The sequence below is a fragment of the Acomys minous genome, assembly GCF_964271855.1.
Source record: "Acomys minous genome assembly, chromosome: 9".
NCBI lineage: Eukaryota > Metazoa > Chordata > Mammalia > Rodentia > Muridae > Acomys > Acomys minous.
Genome location: NC_140490.1, coordinates 91,749,039 through 91,776,479, shown reverse-complemented (window position 1 = coordinate 91,776,479; position 27,441 = coordinate 91,749,039). Strand labels below are relative to the sequence as shown.

Genomic DNA, 27,441 nt, shown 5'->3' with positions numbered 1-27,441 from the left:
ATCAGCTTTACTTGCTGTGTTCACTGCAGGGAAGGAGAGATAAACCTGTTTTTTAGGATCCCAAGTGTGGGATCGGAACGGTCTCGTGAGAGAGCAGGTGAGGTTAATCCACAAGAAGAGCAACCACCTCATGCAGGAGCTTAATTGTTTCCAGCTGAAAAGATCCCGTGAACAGACTCTGGGAGGAGCTATATAAATGAGCCCAGACCTGGAGGCAAGGGCTTTTTGGAGACTTGGGATAGATTTGGCTGTTCATAGCTGCACTTCGAGACGTTCCTAGAGAGAACCGCTCAAGGGAAGGCTCCGGCTCCTGTGGAGGTTCCAGCAGAAAAAAGTCCTGCGGCTCACACCTGGAGAATCGTTCCTCGGAATTGATATTCTTAAGGTTTTGTTATTGTGTCCATTAATCCTCATTTCCTATTGTTTTGGTTAGTCGGGTTTTAAGTGACGTATGCTCGGTCACTAAGTTGTTAGTAAAATATATTGGTTAAGAAAATTGAGCGGGCTGGAGAGATGGCTCAGTGGTTAAGAGCGCCGCCTGCTCTTCCAGAGGTCCTGAGTTCAGTTCCCAGCAACCACATGGTGGCACAACCATCGATAATGTAATCTGATACCCTCTTCTGCAGATAAAGCACTCATATGCAATAAATAAAATAAATAAATCTTTAAAAAAAAAAGAAAAAAGAAAATTGAGCATATATTGCATGGGTGTGTCAGTGGTTCGAGACCCCTGGCTTCCAGAAAGCATTCTTTTTCTTTTTTTCTTTTTTTTTTGTTTTTTTTGTTTTTTTTACTTTTCAAGACAGGGTTTCTCTGTGTAGCCCTGGCTGTGCTGGACTCACTTTATAGACCAGGCTGGCCTCGAACTCACAGCGATCCGCCTGTCTCTGCCTCCCAAGTGCCACCACCGCCCGGCCCAGCAAGCATTCTTAACTGTTGAACCACTTCTCCAGGCCCCCCAAGCAACCACAACAACAAAATTATTTTTTATTGAAAACATATTTTTCCTATAATATATTCTGATTATGTTATTCTCTTCACCGACTCCTCCCAGATCCTCCCAACCTCCTCTCCCCTCTCCAGCTAAGTCTCCTCTCTCTCCCTCTCCCTCTCTCTTTCTCTCTCTCTCTCTCTCTCTCTCTGGAAAACACTCATCTAAAGTAAATGAATAAATTCATTAATTAAGCCAGGCAATGGTAGCGCATGCCTTTAATCACAGCACTTGGGAGGCAGAGGCAAGCAGATCACGGTGAGTTCAAGGCCAGCCTGGTCTACAAAGCAAGTCCAAGATAGTCAAGGCTATAACAGAGAAACCCTATCTCGAAAAACAAACAAAAAATCATTAATTAATTAAAATTAAATAAGACAAAAACAAACTAGAATAGGACAAAACAAACAGGAAAGGAGCCAAAGGAAAAACACAAGAAACATACAGACACAGAAATATCATATAAACAAAACTAGAAACCATAATAATATATAAGCAAAAGAACTGTAAGTTTTTTTTTAGTGCCCAAAGCATTAAGAGACATAAAACCTCCAAAAATACCATTGAGTTCATCAAATTAAAAAAAAAAAAAAGCTAAATGTAATTGTTACATTACTTTCCTTGAGGCAAAGTGACTAAAGTTCTATCTACCCTAGGTATCGTGCATATCAATGACACATCACAGAAATGATTCAATCCAGTTCCAGCCAGTGAACCATTGAGTATATTAGGCTTATAGGTCACCGAGTGATGGTTTACTTAAAGGATCATGGGTCCCACCACTGCAAAGCCCCGCCTTATTCTGGATAATGTGGAAGCTGTACCACCTTTCTCGTCCTATACCCAGCAGTTCCTGCCCTAAGCAAACCATACGCAATAGGGAGTAAAGAGGGGGTGCTCAATGGAAGCCAGGTGCACCTAAACTGACCTGCCCCTCTTCTATCTACTGGGGAGCATTAATGATGTCATCATCATTACGGCAGATAGACCCACCCATCACCACATTGTCTATTTCACTTTCACAAGGTATCTGGGATCTATGTTGACGGTGGAATGCCAGTCATGCTATGCCTGGAGGAAAAAGGTAAGGAATAAAAAAAAAAAAAAAAAAAAAAAAAAAAAAACATGAACGACACATTTTATTTATTTTATGCCATGCTTTAAAGATATTGTTCAAACTATAATGCATGTCCACTGAGACTGGCCACAGTGGACGTGTTCGACGTCGTCATGGGTTAGTAGGGGGGCCTTGCTGGACCGTACAGGTGTTAATCTCTGCCACAGGAAGCCCTAAGAGGAATTACATCATCTCTCTGGGCTTCGGGTTTCAGGCCTATGACTTCGTTTAGAGCTGTGATGGGATCAAGCGGGTATGTAGAACATTACCTGCCACTGTGTTGGTGCTCAGTGGTAGCCCTTACTATCGTCACTGCAAGTTTATTCCTATCTTTATAATGAGCAAAGCAACCCTTCAGTTAAGTCCTAATCTGGGCTTTCTAAAGTGACCACATGTCTTAGCACGTCTTGAGACCGGGGAAACTCATTTGCCACTTTAGCATTCCCACCTCCCTTCAGGCTTATCAGGGAGAGCCAGGGTTTGAGTTTGGGCTCTTGCAAAGCTGGGTTAACCTGTAACCTGACAAACTTCCTTACACTATTAGGTCTGCAAATAGATTCTTCTTGAATTTTCCAAACAAGCAGTATCATATTTTTACTAGGATGTAAAATTAGGTTGGCGGCTATAAATTGTCCCAGCTTGCTTTTTGGTCGTCTCTGCAGAGACTGAACTCAGACTTCCTTAGAGTAAGAAAATAGCATTTGTCTCCTGCAATCCGTGGCTAGCAAGCACCCACTCACATTAGCGTCACAGCATCTGATTGATGGTTTGGAGCTAGGCCACAAATATAAATAATTGCCTGAGGAACTTGTGCACCAGCTTTTGAACAAACAGTGCTGCCACTTATTGTGTGGGTCTACTTAAAATATGTATCTTCAGCTGGGTGTGGTGGCGCACGCCGGTGATCCTAGCTCTCAGGGAGGCAGAGGCAGGCAAATCTCTGTGAATTCCAGGCTAGCCTGGTCTACGAAGTGATTTCAGGACCGCCAAGGGTACATAGAGAAACCCTGTCTCAAAAATAGCAACAACAACAAACTGTATGTGTGTGTGTGTGTGTGTGTGTATATATATATATATATACATATATATATATATATATGTATGCATGTGTGTATATGTATGTATATTATATGTATGCATGTGTGTATGTACATATGTATGTGTGTGTATGTATGTATCTTGGGGGCTGGAGAGATGGCCCAATGTTAAGAATACTCACTGTCTCTCTTCAGAGGGCCTGAGTTTAATTCCCAGCACCCACATGGTGCCTCACAGCTGTCTATAACTCCAGAGGATTTGACATTCTCTTCTGACTGACACAGGCACCAGGCACACGCATGGTACACAGACATGCATGCATACGAGACACCCAAAATAATAACAAAAAATATGTATCTTGGAAATTCCCAGATCTCTAATCATTTCATTTATGTATATAATTATTTTTTTAGATTTATTTATTTATTTATTACGTATACAGTGTTCTGCTTGCATGTATACCTGCAGGCCAGAAGAGGGCACCAGATCTCATTATAGATGGCTTGTGAGTCTCCATGTGATTGCTAGGAACTGAACTCAGGAACTTTTGGAAGAACAGCCATATCCTCTGAGCTGTCTCTCCAACCCTATGTATGCAATTATTTGGGATGGACAGTTTTGTGGGCAGAGGGCTTGTGTAAACTTAAGGATCCAGGTCCCCCATTAGCAGCACCCTCATAAAAGGTACACATATATAAGCCCAGTACCGGGGAGTGGACACAGGTGCATCCCAGGGGCTTGCCGGCCTAAGCTGAATTGGCAAATGACCCTCAGGAAACTGCTCACCATTTTCTGTTTTCCTCTCATCTTTTATCCTTCTCTTTTAAGAGGGAGGGGTTCAAGACAGGGTTTCTCTGTGTAGACCTGGCTGTCCTGGACTCATTTTGTAGACCAGGCTGGCCTCGAACTCACAGAGATCTGCCTGCCTCTGCCTCCTGAGTGCTGGGATTAAAGGTACGTGCCACCATGCCCATCTCTCTCTCTCTCTCTTTTAACATGTCATAACTTTAAAAATTACCAAGGAAGCAAAGCCAGAGTTTCAAAGGAGATAAAAAGAAGAGAGGTGTTTTTCCTCCTAATAGCTCTCTAATTTTTTTTACTAAAACTGTTTTCTTCATAGAAGAATCCTTCAGATTTGTCATGTCACAGTTATTTTGAGTTCTGTGTAAAGGAAATAAAGGCAAGCCTGTCTTCATGGAGGAGGGTGCTGAAAACTGTAATAGACTTGATAGGTGGCAGATGCTGTTGTCAACACAAATTGGAATAGAATGGAACCAGCCCCTTGATGACAGTGTCACCCTAAAGGGACAGAAGAGATCAGTAGTTCAGTAATTGTGTCAGCTGATGCCAAGATAAATCCTTAAAACCATTCATTGGGTTGGAAAGAGTTCAGCTGTTAAAACCAACTCATAAAGCACTGTGTATTTGGCTGGGAGTGTTGGTACCTGCTTTAAATCCCACAACTCCAGAGGCAGAGGCAGGCAGACCTCTATGAATTCAAGGCTAGCTTGGTCTACACAGTAAGTTCCAGGCTAGCCTGGTGTACAAAGTCAGAGTAGCACTATGTTGTTTTAAATGAAAATCCCAAATGAGTCTTTATCAGTAAAGACTCAGGAGTCAGATGCTGGGGTGAAAAACCTGCTCGCTCAGAGAGGCAGAGAAAACACCCAGCTGGCCTTCCTGCTCAGCTCACATCTAGTTGGAAAAGGCCCAAAAGGCTCACTAGCTCAGCTGACAGCCCAGGAGGAAAAAGCCAAAACAAAAGAAAACAAACAAACAAACAAAACCAAGGCCAAAGTTTTGCTAGCTCAAAGCCCAAAAAGCCAAGGGCCAGGGTCTGAGGAGCTCAGGAGCTAAAGAGCTAAATCCAAAAGCTCCTTCTATTTCTATGTGTGTCTTAAATACCCCTCAAATCAAAATTCCTCTCACTCTTTAATCCCTGTCAGCTGGTTTCTTGCTCTGCCTCTTGACCTATGATTAATTTTATTAAATCCTGTGTTCAGATAGCTCTTGGAATAAACCGACTGTGTGTGCTAGGGCTGGCTGAACCGCAGTCACCTGTTTACGATAAACAAAGTTCTTGGATTAAATGTGTGTGGTAGGAGGGCTCAACCAGTACAAACAAAAGACAGGATTTTACAGATCACAATCTCAGGGATCACAATGGGATCAAATATCCTGCAACAGCCCTATCAGGCCTTGTTGGAGTAGGTGTGGCCTTGTTGGAGTAGGTGTGGCCCATTTAGAACTCTCAGCTACCTCTCCAGCACAGTGCCTGCCTGCATGCCTCTGAGCTTTTTGCCATGGTAATAACGGGGGGAAAAAACCTCCGAACAGTAAGCCAGCACCAATGAAATATTTTCCTTTATAAGAATTGTTTTGCCGTGGTCATGGTGTCTCTTCACAGCAATAGAAACCTTAACTAAGACACTACTATATATTTACCTATTCAACAATATTTATTACCAACGTCTTTTTAACTATATATGCTGACTCTATTCTAAACAAGTTAGATGCATTGACTTATTTGCTGCCTTAGTTTCTCCCCCAAATGTTATTTGAAGATGTTTTATGGGCTCAGAGCTCATCTGTGAGATGCTGAAAGAACTAAAATGTATTTTCCACACCCTATTTCAGTCTCTTAAATATACACTGCATGTCTGTAATCCCACGACTCAAGGAGGAAGAGGCAGGTGTATCTCTGTGAGTTCGAGACCAGCCTGGTCTACGAAGAGAGTTCCAGGATAGCCAAGGCTACACAGAGAAACCTTGTCTTAAAAAAAAAAAAAGATACACTAATGAGGGGCTGGGGCTGAAGAGGTGCTGCTCTTATAGAGGACCCGGTTTTGGCTCCCGGAGCCTGTGTCAGGCAGCTTACAAACAACTGTGATTCCTGTTCCGAGGGATCCAATGGTCACTTCTGGCCTCCATGAGTATCCATAAACACATAAAATAAATCTTTTAATTTTTAATTATTTGTATACCATATCCACATAAAATAAATCTTTTAGTTTTTAGTTATTTGTATATGTATATACCGGAGCATATGCATGTGCGTTTGAGTCCAGGTGATTTTGGAGGCCAGAAGAGGGGTGTTGGTTTCCCTTGGCACTAGAGTTACTGTTATGATCTGCCTGGCATGGGTGGTGGGAATCAAACTTAGGTCCTCTATAAGAGCAGTATGTACTCTTTAACTGATGAGCCATCTCTCCAGATTGGGAGACAAGAAATAAAAATAATAATAATTACTCTAGGAGCGGATTTACTAGCCAGGCTTTTAAGACCAGAGGCTGCAAAAAGGCCCCCACAAACAGCTGATCTGCAGGCTGGAGAATGAGAGAAACCAGTAGCAACTGACTCCAGGAAAGGCGGACCGGGTGATGCCGCCCCAGACAGAGGCTGAAGGCCTGCCTACAAGCTCCCTGGAGAGTCGCCAGTGTGTGTTTGAGTTCAAAGGCTGAAGATGGAGTCAAATGTCCACCAGGAATGGCAGAAGTAATAAACTGCACCTGCCCAAGAAGAGTTGTGTTTCCAGCCTGGGCAGATCCCATTTGAAATGGGAACTGAAACCTAGCTATCATTTCTAAACCCCTCTGTTAATATTTCCCTTAATTATCCTGACAGCTTGATTGATAGCCTACCGAAAGCCTGAAGAGGAATTAGTGAAAATGCTATAGTGCATGATGTGCGGCCTTTCTGTTTTCTGGGACAGGGTCTTACAGTGTAGCCCAGGCTGACCTAGAATTTGTGATCCTCCTGCCTCAGCCTTCTGAGTCCTAGGATAGTAGGTGAATGTCTGTACGTCTGACTCATGACTTTGATGCTTTAAAAAGAAGCCTAGATGGACCCAACTCAGGGAATGAGTTTAAAAGAAGGCAGATTTGAAGCTTAAAATTTAAAAGTTGCAGCTATTGCTTTCAATGTGACAGCCCAAGAGGACTGGCACAACAAGACTGCCACTTGCCCCATACTTTTTGGAAAAAAAAAAAAACCAAAACACTAAATACAATATAGCCTCAGACTGGCCTACTCTCAGGTAGAAAGGGATCCTTGTCAATAGTGCATAGAGACTGGTTGGTGGTGGTGTACACCTTTACTCCCAGCACTTGGGAGACAGAGGCAGGTGGGTCTCTGAGTTGGAGGCCAGCCTGGTCTACAGAGCAAGTGCCAGGACATCAAGCGCTGTCAAGATAGAGAACTCATGTCTTGAAAAACCAAATAGCGCCACACAGAAACTCTCATTATCAAACCCCAGCATGAGTTCCCCAGCCTGGCTGTATGCTTTAGTATACTTTTTAAGGTATATTGGCCAGGTGTGGTGGTGCACGCCTTTAATCCAAGAACTCTGGAGGCAGAGACCGGCAGATCTCTGTAAATTCAAGGCCAGCCTGGTCTACAAAGTGAGTCTAGCATAGCCAAGGCTAACACAGACAGACCCTGCCTCAAAAACAAAACAAAACAAAAACAAAATTACTTACTTACTTAATTAATTTTTTAAAAGTGTATTATATGTCTTGGGTTGCACGTGTGGTTCACTGGTAGATGCATGCATGAGACTGTGCATTGGTCCCTAGTGCCTCAAGTAAAGGTCAATACATCTGCCATTTATTCTTATACCACGTCGATTGGCCCCCACTTACACGTCTTACTTAATCCCACCCTTTAATATCACAACATTTTTAGCTTGCTTAAAAATATTTTTCAAGTCACCTTTGTCGGATCCTGTCATGATATAGAACTCTGAAAACAGAATGTCTCTCTTTGGTAAGCGCTGTGCTTCCTTCTCTAGGTAGGATGACCCTGTGTCATCCTGTGCCTGTTTTCCTCATCTGTTAAGGTGGTGACCCTACGGTTACCATCATCTTCTTTTAGAGAGTCAATGTAGGGAACACATGAATGTAAGCAAAACAACGGCAACAGTCTCTGTACATAGTAACCATGCAAAATCTGTCAGCGTTATCACTGGACTCAGTGGCTCGTACCTGTAATCCTAGCACCTGGGAGGCAGGGACAGGAGGAATGCAAGTTCAAACCAGACTAGACGCACAGCAGGTTTCAGGCCAGCCTGGGCTATGTAATTAGATCTTGTCTCGAAGCAAGCAAACAAAAATAAATGTTATTATTGTCTTCTGAAAGACACGTTATTGTTAGGAATCATTCTTGAAGAGATTTCTTAGGAAGCTATCAAAGACGGAGAGTAAGGCAGTACTGAACGGATGAGTGTGCTGTGGAGCCTTTTACCTACCAGAATCTCATGAAATCTTAACCTGCCCTTGTGATTTCTCTAGCTACTGAGTGAGATACAGACAGAGTTCTTGAGAGTCGAGTCACGCACCAATTAAACCTTTCAAGGAGTCCACAAGCACACAGCATTTGGTATCCGCTACCGCAATACCAAGAGGACAAACTGAAAAGCAGGTCAGTGGTGATGGGTAAGGTGGCCAATCACATTGACAAGAAAACAAAGCAAACAAACAAACAACAACAACAGCAAAACATGGCCCTACTAGAAACGGCTTTTTGGTCAAAGAACATTTTGCCACGCTTTGCCCAGAGCTAGACCAACTTCGTGACACCTTGTGTTCCCTGCCCCTCTCACCCAGAATGTGCCTGACGCATGACTCAAAACACCTGAGCTGCTGGTAGTCCATCCCCCCCCCCCCCCCAGGCTCTAAGACCTGAACGTTTGCCCAGTGGCAGCGCGCCAAAGGTGGCTCTGGGTCGTTCTTCCCGCCCCCCCCCCCCCCCAGTGCAGCTTTGATGGTTGCTTCAAGGTAGGATTTTACAAATCTACTTGCTGCAAACTTAATCATGGAGACAGACTCCTGGGCTTGGGGAAGGCAAGCCAATTCGCAAATTCCTTTTACCCTTTCCGAATCAATTTTCTAATCCTGCCTCGGCTTCCCAGACTCTAATTTTAATCCTTCCTTGTTACTGCTCAAAGTTCATAGAAACAGCTCCTCCGAGAGCTTCAGATCTGGTTGAAATTAATTTTTGAAGGAAGGGATTAACCCAGTAGAATCTGAGGAGGCCCCAGCCCGCTCCCTCCGGCACCTGGTGCTGTCTTTTGATAACGTATACAAAAGTATTCTGCAGAAATGTCAAGCCTACAAATCCGGGGGCAGGACAGAAGGTAGAGGGAACCAATCGGGAGATGTTTTTCATGCCATCTCAAAGTAAGTCGCAGATGCCGGACAGCTGCTGGCCTCTCGGTGGGATTGCTCTATGAGTCACAGCTCTGTTTATGCCAGAGAATGCCGCCAATGCAATACTACCCCGGAGATGTCCCGGGAGAAAACGATTTGGGGGAACAAGTAGAAAAGGAAAGTCCTTGGGCAGATAGATTTAGATTCAGACTCATATCTGAGGGGTGGGGGACTCTCTACAAGGTGGGAAACACACGGGCTGTGTGGAGTCAGGCCCGACTGCCGTCTTGAGGCATCGGTCCGTTTACCCGCTCACCTACTCGTTTAACTTACTGCCGGTCGTGTGCTAGGTATTACTATTCTTAGCGCTTCAGAAATGCAGAATAATTTTTCAAGACTTGGCTATATAGTTTGTGGGCCCAGTAGAAAAGGAAAATGCAGGGCCCTCTTCTCAAAAGCCTTCCGAATTTCAAAGTGGTGAGGGCAGCAGTTTAGTCTAAGGTAGCCTTTTGGAGACTGACCCTGCCTTGCCCCCACTTTGTTATCTTTCTTTAGATGGGACAAAGCAAGACTGCTTAACTTCCAATGTCCTTCTACCTGGACTGTCCCTCAACGACCAAGAGAAGGCCCCTAGGAGGACAGTCAGCAATAAAACACTGTGTGTGTGTGTGTGTGTGTGTGTGTGTGTGTGTGTGTGTGAGAGAGAGAGAGAGAGAGAGAGAGAGAGAGAGAGAGAGAGAGAGAGAGAGAGAGATTCATTCTGTAAGTTCTTTTACTCTAGAGAACAAGATGGGTGTTTATAAATTTTTTTTAATTTTTACTTTTTTTTTTTTTCAAATAAGACAGTGTTTTGTTGGATATCTTTACCTGTAGAACAGAATTTTATAGTTAGGAAACTTCTCTCAAATACATGCCTGAGAGAGGTAGGATGATACCCCAACTCAACTTCCTGCAGCGCCGTTCATGCTTGTCTCAGAAACTGGTGAAAACTTCCCCCCCCACAGCCTGAATCTCCAGGGGTTGGTGAGATCAATTTCGTTATATATAAAGAGAACCTCAATGGGACCCCAACAGACCAAATAATCAGCAAGGGTAATCTGACAAGCTTCCAGAGAGAAAGTTTGATTTGTCCTAGTAGCTAGAGACAGATCGCAGATGTTTAACCCAGGACCTGCTGGAGTATCTCACAGCCTTGGGCCTGACAGTGAGAGTCCTGCCTCTCCGCGCTGTGGTCACATCCGTCAGCTACTGCCTTGCCCCAAGTGTCCTTGAGTCTGGCCTAGGCCTGTAGCCATCTCTCTGGCTGAATGGCCTTGGGCTGTGCACTGTGCTCCTCAGTGCTGTCAAGGTCTTTTCCCTGTGGCTGAATGCAAGCCAACGAGACTGATAGAAAAGGCCTTTGACTTAGCCCAGGATTCCGCTACCCCCTGTGCCCCAAAACCTAGGCTTCTGAAAACAAATCGAAAGTCTTATAAATAAATCAGTCTGCTTGTCTTGTTCGATTTGGGCTTTTGTAACAATTTTTATTTAGGCTAGAGAGCTAGAATAACACAAACTTGTTTTTCATAGTTCTGGGAGGCTGGAAAGCCAGAGGGTCAAGATGCAGGCAGGTCTCATGTCTGCTGAGGAGCCTGCCCTGGCTACACACAGCCGCGTGGCCGAGAAATCTCCCACCTCTGTGACCTGTTTCTTTATCCTGAGGAGAGGGCCCACAAACAGTCACCAGTCCCATTGACTTTCTCCCATACTCCAAGCCTGGTTGTTGGTTATCTCTGAACCCCCACCCAAGAGGTCTTCTTCCTGATCTGTGCCTAATGATGCAGTGCTAATATATAGAGAAAGGGGTGTGGGGTCCCTAAGGTACAAATTTCTTCACGGGGTTGTATTAAAAGCAATAAAAGCCAAGTCCCCACCCCAAATTCCCAAACGCCTTTTACTCGCAAAGGGCCCTCAAGAGACCCCAGGAACATCTCTCTGAGTAACAACCCATAATGCACTTTTACAGCAACAGCTTTTGACATCCCCTACCGCCACCTCCACCCCTGTGCGCCCCTGCACCACCCCATCCCCCCATCCCCCGACAGCCATGTAACTCACCTTCTCTGCAGTCTACAGCTGCAGGCTTTTTACAGTGTGTCCAGAGGGCTCTAGGCCACCAATTCCTCCCCCAAACCTTGCTCTACCTCAGCCTCCATCCATCTCTGTCCCCAACGGCTTTCTCCTTCCTCGCTTTGCTTCCTTAAGCAAGAAACCTCCCTCTTGAGGGCTTTGAGGGAAGGGAGAAGTCCCTTTGGCACACCCGGAGAGGAAAACTAAATTGTACCTACTCACACCCACCCCCCGCCCCTGCCCCCGCCCCCGCCCTCACTTTGCCTCTTTTTTTCTCATCACAAGGAAGTTTGGTGACAGAAGGGAAAATCGTGTCAGAGCGAATGTAAAAGGAGCCACCGAGTGAAGAGTAGGACACGTGAAGTCAGGGGCAGCAGGTGGGTCTGTCAGAGTGGGTAGAACAAAGGGCTTACCCGGCCTCACCGTAGCTTAAAATACCACCGCTGCGGTGTGACTGTCCGAGGCTCCTGACACTGCTCAGTGGTGTCCCCAGGGGCATGGGAAGCCATGACTCGAAAAGTGTCCTGTGTGACAGTGAATTATTGGGGAAAAAAAATCAATCTGGGAATAAGCATGTCACCAATCTTGCCAGTATGAATGTGTTTATTATTGGGAAATAAAGGTAAGACCTGAGGCTCAGTGTGCAAACTAGCTTGTATTTTCTCCAGCATTCAGAAGGCAGAGAGCCAGACAATCCAAAGTCAAATCTACACAACCCACTAGCAAAGAAAACGCGGAAGCCTTTATTCCCAAGTTTCTATATGTGTAAAATGGAACTGATAATAATTCTAACACACAGGGCTATTGATACATTGTACCAATACTGGGCTGGAGAGATGGCTCAGAGGTTAAGAGCATTGACTGCTCTTCCAGAGGCCCTGAGTTCAATTCCCAGCAACCATCTGTAATGTAATATGATGCCCTCTTCTGTTCTGCAGGTGTACATGCAGGCAGAACACTGTATACATAATAAATAAATAAATCTTTTTTTTTTAATTGTACCAGTATTAAAAACACAAACAAGCAAACAAACAAAAAACACCACAAGCCGCTCACTGCCAACTACAGTAGTCCTGACACAGGGAGCCAAGAATGGTTTTCTTCTATGATTATTATCATTATTATTATTATTATTATTATTATTATTATTATTATTATTATTATTATTATTATTATTATACAAGAGCTCACTACATGGGTCTGGCAGTCCCAGAACTTATTATGTAAACCAGGCTGAACCTCGAACTCACAGAGATCTGTTTGTCTCTTCTTACTAGGGGCTAGGGTTAAAGGCGGCACCACCATGCCCACCATGCCCACCATGCCCACCATGCCCAGCTTTCTTCTCACATTAAGTCTCTCACTCATGAAACTGAAGCACGAACAGAATAAAGGACAAAAGGAAAGAGGCTGGCCAGATTCCCCTCCTGGTTCAGATAACTCTGTGGTGATAAATTACTTGCAAGTGGAGCAGCGCAGATTACTGGCCAGCCATTCACCGCTGCCATTAGCACGTCGAGCATCGGAAGCCAAAACCCACACTCTCGGTGAGGCAGTTTGAGCCTGTATTTATAACTACCCTGGATGTCTGCAGCTGATGTGGAAGATACTTATTCACTCGGGAACAGAGCCAAGTTCATGCAGTGGAAGTGAAGGAGAAGAAGAGAGTCCTGTGAGTGGCCGAAATCTGAGCTAGGGTGTAGGACCGATATCGTAACGTGCCACGGGGTATTTGCCACGGTGGCGACGTGTAAGGCTGAACTTGGAAGACTCTTAGTATTGCCCAGCTAACTGTGGAGTTTGTTCAGCCAACAAACTAACATTTATGTGCCTATGCCCCCTCCCTCTCTTTCCCTCCTCTTCCTCCTCTTCCTCCTCTTCTTCGTCTTTGGAAGGGTCACTCACACAGTGTAGATCAGGCTAGCCTCCAAGCTCACAACTCTCCTGTGGTCTAGGCCACGAAGCTTTTCCATTTATTTATCCTTTTAAAAAAAATGTTATCCCCTTATTTATGATTTTAAAAAGCTTTTTCCCTCTGTATTTGTCATAGCAAAGACCAGAAGGCTGGAACTGTCTTAAACTGCTTGTCGACAAGGAAAGCTGGCTTTGGGCATGCACCCTTGGTATTTTTTTCTTCCAAAATCCAGTTCCTACCAAAAGAACCCAGAACAGCTCTCGAAGGGCAGGGCTGGGAAAACCCCAGTGTAATTGAAGTTATGAGGTGTTTTTTTGTTTGTTTGGTTTTGTTTTGTTTTGTTACTGCTCCTGTCACCGACTAAATCAGATACCCACTCTGTGTGTGGCATCATTTCTTCCAAATGCTGTCCCAGGCCAGGGGGAAAGTGAGTCTCACACGGCAGTTCTGGGCTTGGAGTGGATCTTCAGGAAGACAGCAGTGTGCACAGGTGGAGGAGATAGGCCGTGTTCCCTCGCCTTTCGGTTGGAGCTTTGCAGTTGCCTCTGAGTCTCAGTCCTTGAACCACTTTATTCCCGTGTGCAGTAGGACAAGGCAAAGAGAAGTTCCTTGTTCAGGGTTCAAGTACTCTCGTGACTACCCTAAAATAACACTGAGCGCGACACAGTAGAACGTCACGTAGCTAAGCGCACAGGCTTTCTTTTGACTTTGCCCTTGTCGCCCAATCATTGCTCTTCTCTTCTGAACCGCGCTGAGCTGGCGAGTAACGTTTTCCATCATCACTCAGAGTGCCAGAATCCTCCTGCTTCTGCGTTTCCTGTTCCACTAGGTCTCTCTGTCAGTTACTGAGTAAAGCACACCAGCTGGCCTTTCCGCCTTCCTCTCTCCCAAATGTTTTCCTAGCGACACGCAAGGCTCCTTACCCGGATTCTAATCCGCTCAAGTCAACCTTCCCGTTTTGGCTTCCTTTCGCTGAAAAACCTATTTTTGTAACTTTTTTTTTGGACGTCTTTTTCAAGTATTGTAATTGTTTTATTTATTTTTTTTCCTTTTTTCTTTTTTTCTTTTTAGTCAGGGTTTCTCTGTGTAGCCTTGACTATGCTGGATTTGCTTTTTTTTTTTTTTTCACGCGGCCAGGCACCCATCATCCGATATTCCATCAGGCAAGTTATTAAGGCTCATTGAGCATTAAAGAAGTCTGATCGTTTCCTTGGTCTCTATTTTGGATGACACAGGAGTGACAGCAAGTAGCAAGGTTTAAATGAAGCTAACAAGGAGGGGAAACTACAAATGTCTTATCTTAACCTGCACCAAGATGCGGCATGGGAGATGAAACTGAGGAACTTTCTTTAAAACTGAATAACCTCTGGTGGGAGTGATTATGATCAAATACACACTGAGCATATGTATAAAATTCCCAAAGAACAAATAAAAATAAGTGTGTAACTGGATAAGGGCTTCCTTGCTTGTGGCTCAAATGCTTTCATTTTATTTTTAAAAATTTTAATATTAATTTTCATTATTTTATGTATATAGGTGTTTTGCCTGCATGTGTTTCCATGTACCACATGTGTGCTTGGTTCACATGGGAGCCACAAAAACAGATGTTGGATCCTCTAGCACTAGAGTTACAGATGGTTGTGAGCCACATGTTGGTGCTGGATAGCAAACCCAGGAAGAGTAGCCAGTGCTCTTAACTACAGAGCTCTCTCTCTTGCCCTCAAGTGCTTTTAAAAAATAAAAACAAAAACTGGTAGTGTCTGGAGAAAAGCTGTACATGAATTGTGTGTGTATGGAACAGTGTGAAAATCATAAAAAGAAAGGTGAACTACAGTTTGGAGTTGTTTGAATTCTTTTCTATATTAATTGAAAATTTTAATCTTGTGTACTTTTTTTTTTTTTAAGATTTTATTATGTATATGGTGTTCTGCTTGCAGGCCAGAAGGGGGCACCAGATCTCATTATAGATGGTTGGGAGCTACTGTGTGGTTGCTGGGAATTGAACTCAGGACGTTTGGAAAAGCAAGCAGTACTCTTAACCTCTGAGCCATCTCTCCAGCCCCACTATGTGCTTTTCTGACATCTGCTCTCCAGCTACATGGTTTTGTGCCCTCATAGCCATCTTCAAGTGTCTTGTGTAGAATGAGTTTGTAGAAAAGGAAATACTCATATAAACCAAAAAGGTTTTGGTTTTGTTTATCTTATTTTTTACTTTGTCTGTTTAGAGTAGATGTTATTTTTATCCCATTTGAGTTTTTTGTTTGTTTGGGGCCTATTCTCACTATGTGGCCTGTACCAGTTTACATCCATCTATCCTTCTATCTGTCTGTCTGTCTATTTATTCACTTGAGACAGGGTCTCCATATGTAGACCAGGGTGGCTCAAAAACTTCCTGTGTAGACCAGGCTAACCCCAGACACACAAAGATCCACCTGTCTCTACTTCCCAGGTGCCGGACTGGAAAGCAAATGCCACCATGCTTGCTCCACACTGGCCTTCAGTCCTCAGACTAAAGGCCCTTTCGTCATAACTTCCCCACCGATGACGTTACCTCACCACGCCTAGCTTCCTTTCCACACGGGATGATCCACAGGCCACCTCTAACTCCAGCTCCAGGCTCTCTCACACCCTCTTCTGGCCTCCACAGGTATGTGCATGCACACAGACACATAAGTAAAAATAAATCTTTTTTAAAATGAGCATTTATTGTTCTCTTTTTTTATCCTGCAAATAATTTATGACACAAAGAGAAGATGTTATATTAGAGTTCAAAAGCAAATCTTTCTCTCAATACATGGCAAATATATTGCTCCATGTTAATATGTATGACTCTACTTTTTTAATTTTTACATTTTTATTATTTTTTTTAAAAGATGTATTTATCTATTGTGTATACAGTGCTCTGCCTGCATGTACACCTGCAGGACAGAAGAAGGCATCAGACTGGATTGTAGATGGTTGTGAGCCACCATGTGGTTGCTGGGAATTGAACTCATGACCTCTGGAAGACCTCTAAAAGACCTCTGGAAGAGCAGCCAGTGCTCTGACCTCTGAGCCATTTCCCCAGCCCTTATTTTTATTTTTTTATTTTTTGAGTTTTGAGACAGCTTTCATCATTCCGTATTCCTGGCTGTCCTGGGATGTACTCTGTGGAGCAGGTTGGCCTTGAACTTGGGGAGATAGTTTTGCTTCTGCTTCCTGCATGATGAGATTATAGGTGTGGATTATTGTATGTGACTTCATCATTTTTATGACTATTATCTTTCTTGCACATGTCATTTAATTATGTAGCATTTATAAATAATGTATTAATTAATATGCAATAATTAGTTGAACAGAAGGCTTTTTCCTTTCTTTTTTCTTTTTGTTTGTTTGTTTGTTTGCTTTTCGAGACAGGGTTTCTCTGTGTAACCTTGGCTGTCCTAGACTCACTTTGTAGACCAGGCTGGCCTCGAACTGACAGCGATCCATCTGCCTCTGGCTCCTGAGTACCGGGATCAAAGGCGTGGGCCACCACGACCAGCCCAGAAGGCTTATTTTCTATTTGTCTGTTTAGCTTATTTATTTACTAGCCTGTTTAGTTTTCAGCCAGGATCTCGTTAGGTAACCCACACTGGCCTTGACCTTGATAAATAGCCTAAACAATGTTTCAGCTCCGTGTCTTCTTATCATGATAAATAGCCTAAACCATTTTTCAGCTCTGACTTCTTACCATGGCCTCCCGAGTGCTGCCCCGAACGGCAGCATGCCACCATGCTCTATGCCTCATTTTCTTAGTCACTCTGAACAATGCCACATCAGTGAATGTCCTGTCGTGTAATCTTTACTGTCTTGCATATGGAGTTGGGCAGAGTTGACTTTTAGATACGGGAATCTGAATTCTCAAAGTAAGCCTAGGAATGGGTTAAATAAGCGCGGCTCTCAACCTGTGCGTCAAGACCCCCAGTTAAAGGCTCTAACACCCTTTTTCAGGAGTGCCTTAAGACCACGGGAAAACACATTACATTACAATTCCCGGCTATAGCGAACCTACAGTTATGAAGTAGCAATGGAAATAATTTTGTGACTGGGGTCACCACACCCCAAGGAAGGGTATTATAAGGCAGTATTAGGAAGATTGAGAGCCACAGGCTCCACAACGTGGACATTACCACGCCCACAGGACACGGATCTGAATCTCCTACAATACATTCCTGAAGTCAAAGTCGTTGGAAAGTCTTGTTGGGAAAAGACAGAGCTGTGTGACTGGCATCTCCTCACCCTGAGATGGTACCGCCCCTTCCTTCACAGCTGGCTAGAACCCCCCCACCCCCCACCCCGACTCCTGCCCCCACCACCCCCACTCCTGCCCCCTCACTCCTACATCCCCACTCCCACCCCTTCCCACCCCCACTAACACCACCCCCCACCCCCCCCACCCCCCGCCTCTCTGCTTTCACTGAGCCGGCACCAACAGCAGTGACCACATCACCTACACAGGTTTCTCTCCTCAACCTTATCCCGTGTTTATATTGTTCTGGTTCCAGGACGCTGAGACTTTTAAGCCCAAGGCTCTAACTTGAGCAGGAAGAGTTTATTTTGGGATCAGGAATCTCCCCCGCCCCCGCCCTCGCCCCCCCCCCCCCCCCCCCCGAGACAGGCCTCTCAACCAGTCAGTCTCCGTCTCTGTGTCTTTGTCTCTTTCTGTCTCACTTCCCCGCCCCCCCCCCGCTGCCCCCGTCCCCCCCCCCCCCCCGCCTCCTTGCCCTCCCCCCCACCCCACCCCGCCTCCTTGCCCTCCCTTTTCCTCTGTCTCCACGCTCCACCACCGCTCCCTCCCCTTCCCTCGATTGGGCAACTCTGGAGGAAGAATTGGTTTCTAGATCTGCAGAATGGCTCCTTTCTCCCTCAGAAAACATCAGTGTTTTCGACGTCTACTCAACACACAGGATCATTGTTAACAATGGGGTCATGTTAACAACTTCAGTCACTTACAGAACACCCCTATAAATCTCCTTCAGTGTGCAGAGCTGATGTGATAAATACATACAAACACGCATTTCATCAGCCCCATAGACCCAGCCGTTTAAAATGGCATGGCCGTGGAAGGAGGAAGGGGCAGCAAACTTGACTTTCAAAAAGTGATGACAGGAAAAGCTGGAGGGGGTGGGGGTGAGAATATGACAGGAACGCAGTGTGCATGTATGAAATTCTCACAGAATAAATAAAATTATTGTTTAAAAAGCGGTGACAGAGCCTGGAGGTGGTGACGCACGCCTTTAATCCCAGCACTCAGGAGGCAGAGGTAGGCGGGTCGCTGTGAGTTCTAGGTCAGCCTGGTCTACAAAGTGAGTCCAGGATAGTCAAGGCTACACCGAGAAACCCTGTTTTGAAAATCCCCCCCCCCAAAAAAAGAGAAAGAATGAAAGAAAGAGAAAGAAAAAGCGATGACACATCAATCTTACGCTGAAACAATATTCCCTCCATGGTGCTCATGTAGTTTTATACTGAAAAGGAAAAGAAAAGGTTCAGAATAAGAGTTTGCTTAGTATTTAGATCAGTTTTATCTGGTCATCGTGACATAACTTTTGCCGTCCCACCTCACAAGAAGCTGATGATTGCTGTGAGGACCAGCCTAGCAGCCTAGGCTACCCAAAAACCATCCCAAAAATTAGAAAAAGGAAAAAACAAACCCACTCTGGTCAATAAATATAATTTTGCTTATAAAAAACATTAGTATGACTTTCAAGAAAGGGCTGGTGAGATGGCTCAGCAGGTAAGTGGCCTTGGTAGAGAAAAGAGAAAAAGTTTGTGGTCATTTGACCCACTGTGCAGTTGTGCCACGAAGGCTTTGCACACTCTGGAGTAGGTTTCATTCTGTGACATCTCCGGACTGCTTTTCATTTTTGTAGCCTGTGACGTTGACATTAAAGAGTCCAGACATTCTCCGCTCTTCTCTTTGTCCCTTCCAACCCAGACAGAGGATTTAAAATTACAGTATAATAAGTAAGCATTTCACAGACAGGTGATATGGGCCATAAAATACAAGCATTTCTCTATATTTTTCTCATTTTGCTGAGCACATTGGAACTCCCTACAGAATGCCGCAATATTAATCCTGGTGGAGGATTAAGTGGTAACTTTTTAAAGCTAGCTAATGTATGGAGACACATCCCTCCCTCCCTCCCTCCCTCTCTCCCTCCCTCCCTCCCTTCCTTTCTTTTCTCCTGTTTTATTTTTGAGACAAGGTCTCTCTATGCATTCCTGGCTGCCCTTGAGTTAGCCACAGTTAGCTGTATATGCCAAGGCAGCCTCAAACACACAGAGATCCCCCTGCCTCCGCCTCCCTAGTACTGGGATTAAAGGCGTGCACCACCCCATCTGGCAGGCATTAGAATTTTAAAGGAGAGTACATGTAACGCCTTTGGTAGGAAACAAAAAGGAAAACCAATGTTTTCTATGACTTATGAACAGACATGACAATACTCATCCTTTTTTTAAAAAAAAATTAATCATACAACTGGTCTTCCGGGCACTTTTCACATGGGCTTGCCTTGGAGGCATTTACTAGACTTAATACCAGCTACTCCACAAAGAGGTGTCAGCTAGCAGCCACTGTCAGGACACAGTCCAGGAACAGAGTCCTGGGAGGAGATCCCTGAGGAAACATCAAGGAACCATGAGTCTTGTAACCCCAGTTTCTTCAATAACATGAACTTGAGCCCCTCCCAGGAGTAGAGGATAGTGGTAAGTTAATGTCAGATTATTCATTATGACTGGTTTGTATATTGGTTATATTAAAAAGAGGTTTATATACCTTTGTGGGAAAACATGGGTTGGCCACATTCAGCTCGCTTGTGTGTTGTTTGTTCTTGTGACTGAACACTTTGCTGATGTAGCTCTCCTTAACTCGCAGAGTATAAATCAGTGGTTTTCAACCTTCCTAACTCTGTGTGAGACCCTTCGATAGAATTCCTCCTGTTGTGGTGAGCCCCAACCATAGCATTATTTTCACTGCTGCTTTATAACTGTAATTGTGCTGCTGTTGCGAGTGTAAATATTTTGGGAGAATAGAGCTTTGCCCAAAAGAGTTGCGACCCACAGATTGAGAACCACTGGTATAAATTATCTGATGTCCTAAGTAAAAGTTAGTTGGCTATGGCATGAGACTTCAGTCCGTGGTCTCACCTATTGGCTCCATCTTCCCAGGTCCCACCACCTCCAGGGCAGTGACAAGCCACTATGAATGACAGTCTTCTGCAAGGATAATCTTAAGACTGTGTTCTAATGGTGCCATCCAGAAATGCTTCTGTGGTGGTTTTGAAAAGGTATGGCCTCCATAGACTCATGTGTTTGAGTGCTTGGCCATAGGGAGTGGCACTATTGGGAGGTGTGGCCTTGCTAGAGGAAATGTGTCACTGTGGAGGCGGGGCTTTGAGCTCATATGCTCAAGGTACCCCAGTGTAGCACACAGCCTCCTCCTCGCCGCCTCCAGCACCACGGCTACCTGCGTGCCGCCATGCTTCCCGCCCTAAGGATAATGAACTTAACCTCTGAAACCATAAGCCAGCCCCAGTGAAATGTTTTCCTTTGTACGAGTTGCCTTGGTCATGGTGTCTCTTCACAGCAGTGGAAACCCTAACTAAGAGAGCTCCCATGGAAAGAAAACGAGCTATGTTGGTTTTCCCTCTGGGCCAGTCAGATTCAACACCAGAGCCTAAAGAGTCCCGTCACTTGAGGGAGCATTAGGAACACACACTGATGATGGAGTACCACTTTGCCCCTCACCAAAGAAAATGCAGCCTCGGACAAGGCAGTGAAACCCTACCATAGGTATTTTAATTTTCCCCACAAGACTTCAACATGTAAGCAAGGTGCAAACTATTTGTCTAGCTCTTAAACTTTGTGTTTCATGGTCCTGAGAACTTCCAAGTAGCTGTATAAAATTTGAATTACTGTTCCCCTGTCAGGGAGGCCATCTTGTTTCACAAAGGATGTTACCATAGTTCCTATATGGAAGATCCCAGATGACAGGTTAGCTTTAGAATTTAAGGAAGCCATTAGAGGGTCAGGTCATGAACTACCCAAGAATATGAGTGGGAATGTGTCCTAGGGAGATGCCATAGTATAAGCAAAAACAACAAATGTAACTCAAGCCCAAGTCTATACGTGCACAGTGTTACAAGGAATGGAATCCGGGAGAAACCAAGGGATGGTGAGACAATCGGTCCGCTCTTTGGCCTGGATGAAAGAATTGCTGATAGAGTTATTCATTCTGGAAAAAGGAGATTAGAGCAGCCACTCTGTGTGAGTGACACAACTTTGGATTTTTTTTAAAAAGCTGCTTTATGCAAAGGGCCACAGACTCTTCAGTTGGGGGGCAAGAGATCAGGTCTGACATGGATGTGGTTGGTGGTGTCTAACTGTGACCTGAGAGATGGACAATGAAGGAGGGCAGATAGCTCAGAACCAAGTTCTAGGCCAGCCTGGGTTATAATGTGAAGCCATGTCCACGACAACAAAGAAAAAAAAAAAAGAAATGAGAGAAGACGGAAGAGGGAGCAGGAGGCAGGGAGGCGAGGAGAAAGGGAGAAAGAGATCACGTCGCACTTCTTGATTACTTTCATGGTGTCACCAATAAATCATACGAGGCCAACACTGGCCGTGTGGAGGAGCTTGCCCTCCAGTTGGTCTCAAACAGATGTTTATCCCAGACCATAATCACGAGGGTGGTAATGTGATGAGCTGCCAGTGACGCTGTCTTCCAAGAAAATTGCCCCTGCCTTAAGAGGAGCGCTGTGATGCTCTCACCGGGAATACCAAGGGAGAGCGGTGTCAGGCCCAGAGAAAGCCGTGTGTGCGTACAACTGAGGGAAGAAGATCCTGCGGCAGGGCTGTCTATGGGGTCTTGCTTAGCTTAGGGAGTTGTCACTGAACCATGACAAATAAAAGATGTTACCTTTGAGTGTTACCCCAAACCGGTCATTTTGTTGTTGTTGTTGTTTTAAGTGATTTACTTTCAGAAACTAAACTCTGGAGTACTTATATAGCTCTTGTGCGTAAAGCTCACGTGTACAAATATGGCCCGTAAAAATCAGATTTCAACACAAAACCCACGAGGCTAAGTCTCTCACTTGGGTATTTTATCTTGTCAATTTTTAAGATTTTATTTAATTTACTTTGTATGTTTCGCCTGTATCTGTGTCTGTGCACCATGTATGTGCTTGGTGCCCTCAGAGAAGAGAGCGTTAGACCTCCCAGAATTAGAATTCCAGATGGTTGTGAGTAACCGTGTCCATACTAAAAATTGAACCTAGGTCCTCTGGAAGAGGAGCCTGTGCTCTTAACCACTGAGCTGCTTCTCTGGCTCTAAATGGTATTTTAAAGTAGAATTACAAGAGGCTCCTACAAGTGGGGACTTTCTTTTCTATTTTTAGTACTGGGGGATTGGAGTCAGGGCTTTGTATATGCGGAGAAAATGCTCTACCGTTGAGCTATACCCTTGCCTACCAGATGCTAATGGCAAACAATTTAGTGTATTGACTTTGATGCTCTCAGACCTTTCTATACTTAATTCTTTTAAAAAAAAAATGTGCATCCTCTTTAGTTCAACACCTGAGACCACATACCCATAACTAAGAGTTCTGCTTCTCAGTAAAAGGTACCAGCTGATAAGAGTTATTTCAGACATCAGCCTGGACATCGGTAAGCAGGCTTCGCGCTTGCTTGCATTTCGTGGTTCTTCATCTCACAGGATAGGATTCTGTTTCACTTACATCAAAGACACAGACTTGGCCAGACATCATGTGCAAAATGACTTTCACTTTTAAAATTTTGTTTTTAATTTTATTTATTTTTTTTTTAAAGATTTATATTTTCATAATTTGTACAATATTCTGCCCATGTGTGTGCTTGCACTCCAGAAGAGGGCACCAGATCTCATTATAGATGGTTGTGAGCCACTATGTGGTTGCTGGGAATCGAACTCAGGACCTTTGGAAGAACAGACAGTGCTCTTAACCTCTGAGCCATCTCTTCATCCCTCTAATTTTTAATTACTTTTAATTTCCTTTACTCTGAAAGACCTTGAGCATGGTTGGGTCCCAGGATAGGAAATGTCTCATTCATTTTGTGTGACAGATACCATGGACAATATAGCTTTTATAATTTTTGTAAATAGTTAAGTGTTCATGTGCACACATGTACACACACCCACATACACCATGGGGGTCAGAAGAAAAACTTACGTGTGCCGGTTCTCTCCCCGTCATGTGGATCCTGGTGACTGAACTCAGCTCATCAGTCTCGGCAACAAGCACATTTATCTGCGGGGCCGTCTCTTTCGCTCTCAGGAATGTTTTAACTCATGCCTAAGATTTTTGTTTTATGATCCTAAAGGAAATCATTCTGTTGACGCATCCTTGAAAATTAAGAGAGCAAAACTTGTTTTTGTGCAGCTTCCCCCTTCAGGACTAATAAACACATAGTTTGAAAATCACCTGCCGGCTTTGCTAATTGACCAGTACATTTTCCCTCACTTAGCACAAATATATTCTGGCATTCTTACAGCTGTGTGACAGGCACTCTGAAGACCATGTGGGTGAGCGTGACATTCTGTGTCACATTAGAGGGCCATACTGTAATAACTAAAACCATATGTTATGGAAAAGATTTTCAAATACTGGCTCCCCTGGAGTGGCAAGCTCTGGAGATAATTCAACTTTCTTGTGCCTCAGTTTCCATGTGTCCTCATTTGTTGTTCTTTGGGCATTATTTTGAGTTTGTTTGTTTGTTTGTTTGTTTGTTTTCCTTTGCTTTTTTCGAGACAGGGTTTCTCTGTATAGCCTTGGCTGTCCTGGACTCACTTTGTAGACCAGGCCAGCCTCGAACTCACAGAGATCCGCCTGCCTCTGCCTCCTGAGTGCTGGGATTAAAGGCGTGCGCCACCACACCTGGCTCCATGTCTCCTCGTTTTAAGGTGAATATTACAGTGGTCATGTTTCAGGAGGGTGGAATGAAAAATGCTCAAAACAAAAAAGCCTGAACACAGCCCTGAATACTAAATATGACTAAGTGGTGACAATGACTTTCTTTTAGGAGAGAATTGAGGAAGTCCACCTTAAACCAGCAAGGCAAAAATAAGCGCACTATGTGGCAGCAGTGACGATGTCCGGGGCTGAGGAAAAGGCCAGGGTCTTTTTAAACAAAGGCACATGGCAGAAAATAAATCAGAGCCCCAGAGTCTCATCCCACAGGCTACAAATAGAAGCTGCAGCTGCAGGCCCAAGGCTGGCCTTTACATGTCCAGAGTGCAAAGGGACTCCTGGTGACAAGCTGGTCTTTTCCGTCACACCCACACAGACTCAGCAATCACCCTTGGAGTCGTTGAATGTTAAGGAGCCATTTTTAGTAGAGTATAGCAAATTCCCTCCTAATACAGACTGGGAAGGAATACAACGTGGTGAATTTAGTGATTAGATGTTCCTGCATGTACCATAGATGGTTCTGGAGCATGGAGCTGCCAGTAATAACCCATTCCATCTTTAGAATAATTAGCCATGTCCAGGCACTGGACCAAGGACATTCGATGTTAGCCTATTTAATCCTTGCCTCTGTGGGGCGAATAGGATTATTATCCCAACCAAGATTTCAGAAAGGGGGAAAAAAAATGGCCAACAAAAGACAAAGAAACCAAGTCTCAGGGAGATTAAATGTTTACCCAATCCACAGAGTTCTATGTTGTTGGTTTTTTCTTTTTGTTTTTTTGGGTTTTTTTTTTGTTTTTTGTTTTTGTTTTTGTTTGTTTTTGAGACAAGGTTTCTCTGTGTAGCCTTGACTATCCTAGACTTGCTTTGTAGACCAGGCTGGCCTCGAACTCACAGTGATCATCCTGCCTCTGCTTCCTGAGTGCTGGGATTGCACTGGTTGGTTTTGTAAAGCCTGGTTGATGATGGTGGTACAATGGAAAAAAAAAACCAAACAAAAAACAAAAGATTTGCCTCTTAACACAGTGCCTTTATGGAGGAATCATGGCTGGGCACAGTGGCTCAAGCCTTAAATCCCAGCACTCCAGAGGCAGCAGCAGGCACATCTCTGCAAGTTCGAGGCCAGCCTGGTCTACAAAGTGAGTCCAGGACAGCCAACGCTACACAGAGAAACCCTATCTCAAAAAATCAAAACAAAACAAAAAAAATACACACTTTTAAATACTTTTAAAAAAATCTTCATATACGTTCTATTCAGCTGCAAATCATTGCTCACCACATGAACTATCAAGATAATTAAGAGCCTGTGCTTCCTGAGGAGAGCTGTTCCCTCGGGCTCAGCAGCCAATGAACAGAAAGAAAAGCATCTGAAGGAGCAAAGTGTTCTGTCTCCTGTTAATGGCTTAATGATGGACCCGTTGTCATGAAGAAAAAGCAGACATATTTTGTGTGGTCATCGTATCTTGTATATGAAACAGTGGAGAGGCCAAAGGAAACATATTGTAGGAAGGATTTAGGTCAGGTTTTCCAGGCTGTGATCTCTAGTATAATAAATAAGGCATACACATAAATACAGAGTGGTTACTATATTAAGTGTTTATATAAAGTTTTCTTTTTTCTTTTCTTTTCCCCGAGGCAGGGTCTCTCTTCGTATCCTTGACTGTCCTGGACTCACTTTGTAGACCAGGCTGGCCTCGAACTCACAGCGATCCGCCTGCCTCTGCCTCTCGAGTGCTGGGATTAAAGGCGTGCACCACCACGCCCGGCTCTCTCTTTTTTTTTTTTTTAATTTTATTTATTTATTTTGTATACAATGTTTTGTCTGAATGTACACACCTGCAAGCCAGAAGGGGGCACAAGATCTCATTATAGATGGTTGTGAACCACCATGCAGTTTCTGGGAATTGAACTCAGGACCTTTGGAAGAGCAGGCAGGCAGTGCCCTTAACCTCTGAGCCATCTCTCCAGCCCATAAAGTTTTCATAGAAGTCATTTTACTTCCAGCTGGAGGATCGGAGGTGATTTTGTGAGGGGCGTCACCTTGAGGCGTTTGCTGTTGTTTGGTTTGTTGTTTTCTCCTACAAGGGACCAGCATTGACTGGATCTATTCTAATGAGATAAAACTCTCCTCTGGTTGCAGGAAACCGTCAGAGCAAAGACTCGTGGGTGGGGAATCACAGCCAAGGCCAGCGGCTTGTGAGTGGCACTGAGCTTCACATTTCAGGCTTTGCTTTATTATGTGTTTTCGGCTTCTTATTGCAAACAAATCTACTCTGTCTAGCCAAGGCTCAGGGAACATTTTGAAGAGGAAGCAGAGCAAATGTCAGAACCAGAGGATGAGAGGAGAGCTAGACGACATGTCTTCTGCATGAGTTACCTATTTAAGACCTGCACAAGCAGGGCAGTGGTGGCCCACGCCTTTAATCCCAGCACTCAGGAAGCAGAGGCAGAGGCAGGCAGGTCTCTGTGAGTTCAAGGCCAGCCTGGTCTACAAAGTGAGTCCAGGACAACCAAGGCTACACAGAGAAACTCTGCCTTGATGAGAGAGAGAGAGAGAGAGAGAGAGAGAGAGAGAGAGAGAGAGAGAGAGAGAGAGAAGAAATTGGGTCCATTAAACATTCCGCCCTGGATGAAGGAGGGGCCACACCCCTCCCTGAAGGACTATTGGCAGCTAATGGTTGTCAGGAGAGAGGGTGTCCTTATTTAATTCTTTTTTTTTTTCAATTTTCATTTTCTTCTTCTTCTTCTTCTTCTTCTTCTTATTATTATTATTCTTTTTGTTTGTTTGTTTTTTGAGACAGGGTTTCTCTGTGTAGCCTTGGCTGTCCTAGACTCACTTTGTATATCAGGCTGGCCTTGAACTCACAGTGATCTGCCTGCCTCTGCCTCCCGAGTGCTGGGATTAAAGGGATGTGCTTTTTTTTTTTCTTCAATTTTCAAATGTTTCTTTGGTAATGATAGTTGTCCATACTCTAGCAAATAACCTTCAACCCAAGTTCATGCACGGCACCCTAACTGAACGCAGTGGTGCACACCGAACGCTCGCACTCGCACACAGACTTGAAAGCAGAAAGGGGATCTTTAGCGTGAGGTGAGGAAAATGACCAAAATTCAGTCCGGCGGAGGTGGTGGCGCGTGTCTTTAATCCCAGCTCTTGAGAGGCA

At 44.4% G+C, this 27,441-nt stretch overlaps 2 long non-coding RNA genes across 2 annotated transcripts; both read left to right on the top strand.

Moving 5' to 3' along the window:
- Nucleotides 1–337: 337 nt before the first annotated feature.
- On the top strand, nucleotides 338–12,716 carry LOC311604742. The gene is made up of 3 exons (XR_014781644.1): nucleotides 338–385; nucleotides 8,432–8,561; nucleotides 12,676–12,716. It is a non-coding gene; the product is annotated as an uncharacterized lncRNA (long non-coding RNA).
- Nucleotides 12,717–12,720: 4 nt separating this feature from the next.
- Nucleotides 12,721–17,563, top strand: LOC311604741. The gene is made up of 4 exons (XR_014781643.1): nucleotides 12,721–13,070; nucleotides 14,385–14,476; nucleotides 15,763–15,960; nucleotides 17,476–17,563. It is a non-coding gene; the product is annotated as an uncharacterized lncRNA (long non-coding RNA).
- The last annotated feature ends 9,878 nt before the right edge of the window (nucleotides 17,564–27,441 follow it).